The sequence below is a fragment of the Onychostruthus taczanowskii genome, unplaced genomic scaffold, assembly GCF_017590055.1.
Source record: "Onychostruthus taczanowskii isolate IOZ18803 unplaced genomic scaffold, ASM1759005v1 scaffold5, whole genome shotgun sequence".
Taxonomy (NCBI): Eukaryota; Metazoa; Chordata; class Aves; order Passeriformes; family Passeridae; genus Onychostruthus; species Onychostruthus taczanowskii.
Genome location: NW_024502568.1, coordinates 3,600,495 through 3,611,500, shown reverse-complemented (window position 1 = coordinate 3,611,500; position 11,006 = coordinate 3,600,495). Strand labels below are relative to the sequence as shown.

The 11,006-nt window shown below is 40.1% G+C and overlaps 1 protein-coding gene across 1 annotated transcript in view; it reads left to right on the top strand.

Moving 5' to 3' along the window:
• Positions 1–726: 726 nt before the first annotated feature.
• Positions 727–11,006, top strand: part of PLCE1 (phospholipase C epsilon 1) — a 137,695-nt gene continuing 127,415 nt past the window's right edge. Inside the window, exon 1 of the mRNA XM_041415282.1 lies at positions 727–839. The gene's annotated coding sequence lies outside the window, so the exon portion shown is untranslated. The remainder of the gene's footprint in view (positions 840–11,006) is intronic.

The following is an 11,006-nucleotide window of genomic DNA, read 5'->3' as shown; positions in this document are numbered from 1 at the left end:
TATAACCCCGATGCGCTGAGGCAGCCGCGGCCCGGCCCGCCCCCGCCCCGGCCCCCGCTCGCAGGGCGCGCACGGCGATGGCGCTGGACCGGGTCCAGCCGCGCGGGACGGCGCCGCTGCTCCGCCGTGCGGAGTCGCGGCGCTGGGGCGCTTGGCCGACGGCGCCCGTTTGCGGGAGGTAGGAGGAAGCTCTTCCGCGGGCGGCTCCAGCCGGCAGCTCGCAGCGGCGGTCGGGACCCGGGGAGCGCTCTCCGGCTCCGGGAGTCCTCTCAGCGGGAGCCGCCTGGCCCCTCAGGGGGCCGGGGCCACCGGTTCCCGCTGCCGCACTTGCGGAGTGCTCCACCGTGCCTGTGGGAGCGCGGGGCAGCCCAGAGCAGGACAAGGAGGAGCTACCGCATCCCATCTGCCTGGCGTGCAGGGGATGATCCTAGCGACCGTCCCGAGGGCAGCCATCCGGTGGGAGAAACCCGCTCTCCACCACCGGGGAGGGGCGGTCGGTCCCGGGGCAACCTTCCCGGGCGGCCCCGCGCCCTCTGTCCGCGGCTCGACTGAGTCGCCGGCGCTGCCCCGCGGCCGCCCCGCGGCCCCTCCCCAGCTCTCCCCGTCCCTCCCGGGCCCTGCGGGGCGGTGCGCGCCCGCAGCCCCCGCCCCCGGCCCGCCGGGAAAGGCGCCTCGCTCGCTCCGCCGCCCCGGGCAGCGGCGGCCGTGGAGCCCTGGCGAGGCGGGGGCGAGGCGGGGGCGGCCCCGTCCAGCAGAGCGCTCCGCCGCCGCAGCCCCGCCGCCGCTGGAGTCACCGCCGTCCCGAGGAGGAGGACGAGATACCGGGGGGACGCTGAAAGGTGCGTCCCCTGCACGCCCCCGCCCGCTCTCACGGGCTCTTTCCTTGACTCCCGAGCGTGGTTGGCTCTCCTCTGGGGGCTCTCTGGGGCCGGGTCCCGGCCCCCACGGCTCTCCTGGCCCCGGGGGGTTGCCGAGGGCTGCCCGCCCGCCGCGGCCGTGCCCGGGGGCGGGCGGGGGCTCCGCTTTCGGCCATGTTCCGCAGCCCCTGCTGCCCGCGCCCTCCCCTCCTGACCTTCGCCTTACGGGTTCTCTCTCTTCCCTCTCTTCCTCTGGCAGGGTTCAAGAAAACCCCAAATGCCAATGAAAACTGGGGTGGGCTGCCCTTATCCCACATGCTAGAAAATGTTCTAACTTCATCCCTCGCTGTCTTCCACTGCGATTGTACAATTAATTGTAATTTTTACGTTGAAGTCTGGCAAAATGTAGCCCCAGATTGGTGCAGCGCACCGGAGATGTGGCGCTGGAAGGAGCGGCAGGGGTGCTGCCTCTCTCCCCCTCTTAGTGAGTCTCTGCTCTTTGGAGGTGCTGCAGGCCCTGACACCCAGGCGTGAAGGGGCAATGCATTCCTCCCAGCTCCAGACTTCTCTTTGCCCCACTTGCTGAAGTGTTGTTGAGTTAGAAAGACTCAAAGTCTGCAAACACTTACAGAAGTAGTTTAACTGAAGTGTTTGTAGGATCAGGACCAAAGTGTCTAGGTGTGATGCTTGTCTGTTCTGCTGCACCCTCTTGGGATGCCACCAGCACAGGTGATAAAGGGAAGAGCCTATACAGGTGACTGTGGACTGGGCTTCTTCTGATAAGGGAAATGAAAGAGCTGGATTAGGAGTGGTAGAGAAATGCCTGAAGGATCAGCTGTACTTCAAGGAACAGTAAAATGTTTGTTTCATAGTGAGGCATTTGTGTAAGGAGCAGAATTGGCCTTCTTGTTGTATTTATTATGCTAAAAGTTGATAAAAAGGTTTTCCAAATATTTCCATCCTCTACGTTTGTATAACAAAAGTTTGCTAAATATTTCCATCCTTTATGTTTGTATATTTGAAAGATCAGAGAACCTGCCAATTACGAAGCAGCCTCTTAGTAATCTTTGCAGGGCAATGACTACTAAATGTAGTTTAAGAAGTCATGTTTTTCCAGCGACAATAATCATCTTTGATCTGTGCTATCACAGCCCTTAAAAAGTCAATGGCAAACAACCAATGTTTGTGATCATTACAAAAGCACCACAACAAACATGTGAGCAGTGAAACATACAAGGTGAAACCAGAAACAGACACTGTTTTGTGTAGTAGGAAGTGCTCAAGAGAAATTCTCAAGACATAAAGGACATGTATGCCCATCTGCATAAATTTGCAGAGGATTTCTAAAAGTCTTGCTTTCTTAGTCATCTGAATAGTACTCATTCTTGCCATATTGAGGTAGTAATCTCAGATATTATAATGAGTTCATTTGTGTTTTCATACATGGTAAAAAGTTTGTTATTAAGACTTTGTGACTGTAGGTGAGGCAGTACAGTTCCTGTCCTCTCAGTTAACATTAATTTAATGTGATGCATTTTATGCGATAAAAGTGTGACGTTGAAACCAGAGTTCCAAGACATTAAGAAGGAAAAAAAAATACCACAAGGTAAAACTTTCAGATCAAGAAACATGAAAGCCCTACTGCAAAATAAAGAATTTCACCAAACTGTGTTAACTGGAGATCACAGAGCAAGTTCATGGAGATGATAAGGTGATTTGGGAGATTTGAAATATGACAAAAAGAAATTCTCTGTATTTAGGTTATCCAAAAGAATGTAATGAAACAATTTGAGCACTATTTGTAAGTATCCATAGAAGTATTTATTTTATCGAAGGGCTGTTTTATTTAAGAGAAATATGGATGTTAAGATCTACTAGTGACTAGAACCTGCATGGAAATTCAATATAGGACCAAGATGCATATTGAAAAGTGACAGCTGTGATTGTTCATGAAAGATTGTAAATTTATAACCACTGGAAACATTTTGCTTGAAGTTATCAGCTCTTCCTTCTTTTTTGAAGGAAAGCAGCTATAATTTAGCAATGGTTCTTGGATTTGAAATGAGAATTAGTTAAAGGAAAACTTCAGTTATTAAGGAGGCAAAAAGTAATTAATCTATAATTTCATTAGAAGGCCAGGATTTGCATAGGGATTTTTTTATTAAACATTAAACTAAGGTTTTTTTTTTAGTGATCATCTTAATTTCTGTGTGTATTTACAAGAGCATTTCTTTAGGAGTGTTTCATTTTAAAACGCTGATGACCACACTTCAGAACATGGGTTGTCATTTTGTTTCCTGTTTCTACAGCACTTAGTACAAAACAGGTTTTGGGTCATGACTGACTCTTAAATTTTATAAGTGACAATTATATGTGTTATTAGAAATAATGCACTTCTTTTTTTTTTGTTTTATATACTTCTTGAAAATACCAGTAACTGAAAGGTTGGAACGATCACGCAGCTCCAGTGTGGAGAGACTTACTCTCATGCCTGTTCACAGTGCAGCCATTGATGGTTTCTTTGAGCAATGGCTATCATTTGATTGTGCAGACAGCAGGATAACAGCTGTCTGTACCTTTAATATGCAGTCTGATTCATTTGTAAGTAACACTTTTCATCATGTCTCTGTTTTAGAAAGCTGTTGGCATGCTAGCATTAAATCCATGTTTTCCTTAATTTTGTCCCTTCCTGAGCCTTCTTAATCGTTTAAAAGAGGTGTTGCTCATGTGCTTGAAGACCTACATGACTGAGTACGTATTATGAGAGCAGTCCAGCTTACTCTGCATACTGCTTTATTTGTCTTGGCAAACCTATATATGTATATATATCTGCTTGTGGGTAGGGTTTTCCATAGTCATGGACCTGCCAGATATCGGTCATATTTCACTCCTTGATTTTTTTGAGCAAAACATCTATCTGCTGAAACAAGACTTGTGTTTAAGAGCTGAGGATAAAGTGCTGACAGACTTTCTATGGATTTCTTATATAGGGAGGTCTCTAATATTTTTATTCCGTTTCAAGGCACAAAATTTTGGTTTTACTTGAAACAAAGAAGTTAATTTGTAAGTATGTCAATGTGGGATCGAAGCCTGGCCCTCTGGTTTCGCATACTCTGTCATGCTGACATCTCTGTTCAAGACATAATTAATGTCACTGATTTTAAACTAGGCCATCCACAATACTTTCTTCTTAACTGCCCAGTCATTCATAAATAATCCAACATGTTCAAGCAAGAGCTTGATGTGGCAGCACTTACTGAAACCTGGTAACAAGAGCTGAGAGAAACGAGCTCAACTCCCCAGCAGAATTATCCTTCTTCCAGGGCCTGCTACATTGCTCCAATTTATCAAGAGTCAGTGATGGTCCCACAGGTAATACCAGCTCTTTCTGTAAATGATTTAGAGCAGCAGGGACACCAGCCTTGTGGAGTATGTGACGTGCCCCAGGAGCTGCCTCCTGCATTCTTCACGTCTGAAACTTGTGTGCACTTGGCTTAGCGTTGGGGGTAGAGACAGTGCAGGCTGGAGTCCTTTACAAGGAAGTATTCTGTGGGCCAGTGCAGATACTGTGACATTTTACAGTAGTATGAGGCATATCATAATGGTTTAAATAGGCTGTCCACTGTGGGATACTTTTTATTCTACATTGCTATCAGTAAGTAATATTTAATAACTTGTTACAGCCTTTTCAGTGGTGCCTCCTCATTAAAAAAAAAAAAAAAATTGAGTGTACTATTGTATGTGTCAGTTGTAACATTTCATAAGTAGTTAAAAAATTAAATGCTCATACATTTCCAGTGTTCTTTATGTTACTTATTTCATTGTTTTAAATGAGACACAAAAATGTAGAAACACTGAGAGCAAAGTTGAAGCTACCATTTGAAAATATTTTTGGGGTAATGGTTTTGTTCTGTTAGTATGCACAAGTGCTGCATAACTTGCATCTAATAATAGTGTGTTTTCTTAAACAGATGACTCTCCAGTTGCGTTGACCTTGCCTTGTGTAGTAGGACCTTGCTGTCTGCTGTTTCAGACAATGCTCTGATGTGAGATCTCTCCTCCCACAGTATTTTTCTCTGTCTGTGCTACAGCATACAGCAAGAATGCTGCTGCAGTGATCTTTGGTATTTGAGGTTTTTGTTACACTGCATCTTCTTTCAAACATTTTCATAATGCATTCCTTTACTCCAAATACAAAACTCTGTTGCTTGGATTAGGTTAATTTCTTTCTGTAGTGGTACAAATACCTTTCAGCAGTGTTTTGGGGAAAACCAACTTGGTTTCCCTTTGGAATTTACCAAGATAAAAAGGGATCATACCAGACCAGCTACGGCTTTGTGCGCTACAAACAAAAAGTTCACATCAAAGAACAACCTGTAGATTTCTTCTCAAGAAACTTTCTTGATGTGAATGCCTCCTTTTTAATTCCTTTAGGGTTTTGAATTTTTAGCTATGTACCAAATTACAAGGGAAAAAGAAAACCCATGCTGTAATATCTGGGCTGGTTTGAATTTTGAAGATGGTATTCTGCTTCTATTCTAATTCTATGTAATTTTCATACTCCGACATTTTTCAAAGATGTATTTTCAACCAGTTAGCTATTGTTCAATGTCGACAAGTATGTTAAAATGCGTTTATATCAGATTGTTGCCCACTGGTGGGCAATTTCTAATAATTTGTTAGTATTTTTCTAACTTTTTCTAGAAAGTCACACTTCCAGTGACTTCCAAGTGTGTCAAATGTTCTGTGAGTACATGCATTGTTTCTACTGAAAGCAGAGGGGAAATAACCTCACTGCAGTTATTTCTTGTGAAAGCTTTTAAGTTTCTCATCACTCAGTATGCACCCATTTTAGTTCAGCAGATTTATGGGAAGCAGTAAACAGAGAATATCTCTGCAAGGCTGGAAGCCCCTGGGTTTCTGGCTGCAGGAGGGGCTGGCAAACAGGCTGAGTCCTTGCTTGGTTCTGGAGTTCTCATTCACGCCTTAGCTGTGCCACAGCCTATGGTTTTGTAACATATTCAGTGGCAGTGGTGTCAAAGAAGACCAGGCAGATAATGCTTCTTGAAATCTTTTGTGTTATGGTACTTCCGCATTTTTTAGGTGAAGAATATTTCTTAATATGTCTCCTTTAGAGCCCTTGAAGATTTTCAGTGTAGCATGAATAATCTCTTGTTTGCATTTTTACCTACAAAGAACATACAAAAAGGAAAGAATCTTGCATAATTACCTTTGTTTTGTTATGATTGCACCTTTTTAGTGCTTTTCTTGATATTCAATTTATGGCATAGACCACAAAAATAGAAACAATAAAATCAGACAGTTGGATGCCTGCTGGAAATATTTTTGTCTTAAGAGCCACTCAGAATGTTGCTGTCATTATTTGACTATTCATGTCTTCTCATTCTGTGGTTTTATTCAGAAAAGTATAAGCAAGAAGTTCAACTTCAGCAGTGGTGTTCACTCAGTAGACTTAGAAATGAAATAGGGAGAAACAACAACATAAAAATAGATAGTTTCGTATGTGTGTCATTTACTACAACTTCCTTGACAATACCACTTAGAGGCATTGCTTAAATCATTAGCCTGGGTAATTTAGGTACAATTATAGGGTTTTTTAATTTTGGGGTTTTTTTGTTGGATGGATTTAGAAAGTAGCTATCAGTATTCCATCATCTCGTGAAATTATATTAGCTTAGGCCAAGTCCGTTGGGTGCTGTTGTTTTTATTGTGGTACTTGTTATGCTTTTGTCCCCCTAGTTAAAAAAGATTTCAGAGACTGTAGGACTGCAATACGTGGTTAGAGTAACTTGCAGTATGAAACAGAATTGTTTATTAATTCTTTAATTTTTTTTAGATGTGTCAGGTTGAAGAAGGTACTTTTATCTACCTAAGCCAAACTAGCCTTCTTGCTGCCTAAGCAGAAAACATTTGTAGATGAAAGTCTAAAGCTGACTATTTCTCATTTCCCATTCTCACCTAATTTTTCTAAAAGAAAATAAAAGTTAAATGTATATGTATTACCCTGGTGTAGGAATGCTGTGATCATTAAAAATCTAGCTTTAGCAGCTAGTTTAATTGCGGAGGAAGAGTATAATATTAATACTGTTCATTCTTGTTTGTGTTAAGCAGATATTGTCAACTACCAATCTATTTGTGCAGATTAAATTTGTTCATATATAGTTATGGAAACATTTTGGATTTGCAATAAAGAAAGAATATTCTTGTAAAAAGTTAGTTTAGGCCCATGACTAAGAAGGCATTTATGAGTCTCTTAAATTATTCAATGCCTTTTTTTTGTTCTTAGTGGTCAGCTGAAATTTTTTCTTGTTCCAGCAAATTCTGAGCTATGGCAAATGTTTTTTGCTGGATCCCTGTGTCACTCACTATGAACACTTCTTGGAAGAATGTTTTGCTTGCTCTGGTTATGTTCCTGCAGCAAGTTCTGGAACTCTGTCTTAAAGCTTCTTATTTCTTTGTAGTAGGAGATGTAAGGACTTCAGGGATTATTGGAGTTTACACAACAAGGGATCAGGGAAAATAGAGTCTTGTTTAAAATTGTGTAGTTTCATTTGTATAAAGCAATATGAATACCTTGAAAGTCAGCAACATTTTGGATTGTAAATGGTCCTTCTGCTTTACCAAGACAAGGAAATACTAAAATTTTAAATTAACTTTGGGGACATTAGAAAAATAATGGGGTAATTTATGATATTAATAAATGGTTGAGATGTATTTTCACTGTTTTGTCTTGTCATTCTGATCCATTCTGGGGACATACCAGCAAACTGATTTTATTATGAAAAATGTGTTGTCAGCACCATTTACAGCATCAAATTCCAAAATCTTATTTCCCTTCCACGGAACCTTCCTTTTTGTCTTAGAATTATTAAATGATTATTGTTCCCATTTGCATTTTGTTTTTATAAATAAAGGTTCTGTTTTTAAGGTTCAGATTATGAATAGTTATATTACTAGTACAACTAGTAATTATACAATAGTACAACTAGGGCTTCTGGAAAAACAGTGCCTCTCTGAGTACATGACTGTAAGAATTGGCAATTCTGGGAATCCCCTTCAGAAATTAATTCTGTATACTTTGTGAACTGTGATTCTAGATTTGCAAGCCAGGTTCAGTAGTGGTGTGTAGAAATAAACAGTTCCCTAGACAGCAGGCTATAAAACAGGTCAGTGTTAAAATATGCAGTAACATCTTTCAAATGTCTGTTTAGTATTAGACTACTATGCCTGCCTGAATTCTCTTTCAGGATTCAGATCATAACATTTGTTTGGAGTTTTGTTACCTGATAGGTGTAGCAATGTTAGAGATTCACAGACAGTAATGAGTTTTCTGGAGATCTTCACTTCCATCCTTCCAGAAGAGGCAAGTTTTTGTATTCTCTTAAAATTTGTGAATATCATTCTACTTTGCCCAAAGCTTAACCTCATGTTCATGTCATCCCCTCATTTTGTTACACATACTCTTTATTCTGTTACGCAAGTTGATAATGAAAATGTTTATCCTTAACAGTCAGTTATCTTGTTGGCTTGGTACAGAAAGCTGGTTTTCAGGCTAAAATTTCTGATTTTAGCCTCAAAAGATACTGTACCACAGTTACAACAGTACATCATAGTATTATCCTTTATAACAGCTTCAGTGCACCCTTGAACTTCATTTCAACTGTGGTGCTTTACAGAACGCTGCATAGAATTGACTTAGGAGTTAGTGGGAGAGCTGTAAAAATATTTGAGGAAGGTGTGTGCACAGATTTAAAGCAAAGAAAATTGTTTGGTATGACAGCATTGGAGCTCTGAGGTTGCTTGCTGTTGAGAAGAATGGAAAGCCCTGAACAAAAGAAAAAAAACAAAAAACAAAAAAAAAAAAAACAAAACAAAAACCAACCTTCACTTTTTTGTTCTTGCTGGAATTTGCATTTTGCAAAACTCTCCCATACATTTTCATGCATTTGAGTCAAAGAAATCAGTGGATAATTTAAAAAAAAAGCCTTTGTGTCCTGGTTTTCCTGCCTTAGCCATTTTGCTTACAATAAAGCTCTATTCTGTGAGCAACCATATGCATCCCAATAAAGGTTTTAAAGTTTGAATTGAGACAGAGACTGTCTCAGCTTTTGGCCAGCAAATGCAAAGAAAGTTGGCCATGTTCCCTCTATTTGCCAGAAAAGCATGAAAGCTGGGGCCCCTCCTCTGTCAGAGAGAAAGGGAAGCTCTGATCTTTCTGCCTACAGATTTTTGGAAGTATTGAGTCCTTGACATATTATTGGTATGACTTGTCTGTCTCTTGCTTGCTTGATGTGACCCAAAGCCCCCAAGAAAAGATCTCTTCTCTACAGTGAACTTATATAGATTAACCTGGGCTTTTTTCTCCGATTATCTGTTTGGTGGTACTTTTTTTCCTTTCTGTTCCTTTCCTCTTTAATTCTATGTCTACAGAATTAGATTCTCTGCATGTGGCTTGTCTCTCATGCTACTAAATCTAAAGACCTAATTGCTTACTTTTTCAATATTTGATGTACATATGAGTGTGTAATTAAAAAAGCATAGATACTGTACTATTTATTGCATGCTTGTGTGTAGGCATTTCTAGTACTTGGTGTTCTCATATTCAGGGCTTTAAAACTTTCAGTATTCAGATAATCTGACAATCCCTTGAATGATGTATGACTGTATAAAACAAGAATATTAAGTTATGAAGGAGATTGTCCATAAAATTTAGACTTATTTTTAATGTGTTCTGTTATGGTTCAAGAATATCTAATTAATTATTGTCAAATATTTGAACTTAAAATATTAAAAGTCAGAATACGGGGTTTAGAGTTAGTACATAATAATATCTCTTGCACATTCTTTTTACCATAACTGTAACTAAGATTATGTAAATGTTGCTGTGTAATTTTTTTCTGGTGAGTGAATCATGGAAACTAAGCAAGTACTTTGGTTTTTATGGTTATTATAAGCAGTAATTATGCACACCTGGATTATGTACAGCTATTATGAAGTTATATAAACAATGTACACCCAAACTGCTTGCTTTATGTCTATAATTATGACATGTATGTAGTGGGTACAATTTTTATTTTTCAGAGAGGTAGCATGTAAGATTAGAAGTGCTGAAATGCATGCATTGTGTTTTCAAAAATACGTTCAAATGTGGTAGTGCTACTACCATTATTACTTCCATAGCTGTTTCTGCTTTTATAAAAGCATTAGAACACTTAAATAAAACCAACCAGCATTAATGAGCAAGTAATACACCAGAAAACTACACAGAATCCTTGAATACTTCAGTGTGAGGAGTGTGCCATTTCTAATTTAATTTGTTCTTAGATTACTCTCATGAAGTGTTTGAAGTTTGTCAAACACTTTGTGAGGTCTAAGGTTGATTTTATGTTTGAAGGTAGAGCTTGCCTTTCCTAAACTAAATTCAATTCTACTGGTGTTGTTTTTTTTTTTTTTTTTTTTTTTTGTTTTTTTTTTTTTTTTTTTTTTTCTTTTTTTTTTTTTTCTTTTTCTTAAAGGTAGATAAAAAGAGAAAGCAGATAGTTTTGGAAATCAATAAGAAGCTTTCTGGAATACAGTGGGTCTGAGTGTGACACAGTCCCCACAAAATTAACAGAAGCAGATCTATAAGGCGGTACTTACAAGATTGCAAGATAAGCTCATAATAAAATGACTACTGATAAAAAAAATTAAAGAATCAAGAAAAAATTTGGTCTAGAACTTGAAGGAAAGGATGGAAATGAAAAATATCTACAGGAGCAGGTAACTGTTTTGAGGTGTGGCAGTAGCATGCCTAAGAAGACAGATGAACAATATTTAATTTGAAATCTCAAAGGACAGGTTAGTCTGCATTCATTTACGTATGCTGGTTTTATATGCCCTTTCTGCAGAGGTCATCTACTGTTATCCATGAACTTTATTCTGGATGTACAGGTACTATATCTTTATACCTCATCTCCACATTTCTCATATAACATTGTGAGAAATTGACTTTTCCTTGTTGGCGTTATATCGATCACAAAGTACCAGAGAGGAAGCAATACCATCCACATTAGAAACTGTTAGGATTAAACAAAGATCTCTATACAGTAGGCAGGATATTGATTGGGAAAAGGGAGAGCTACAGTCTGC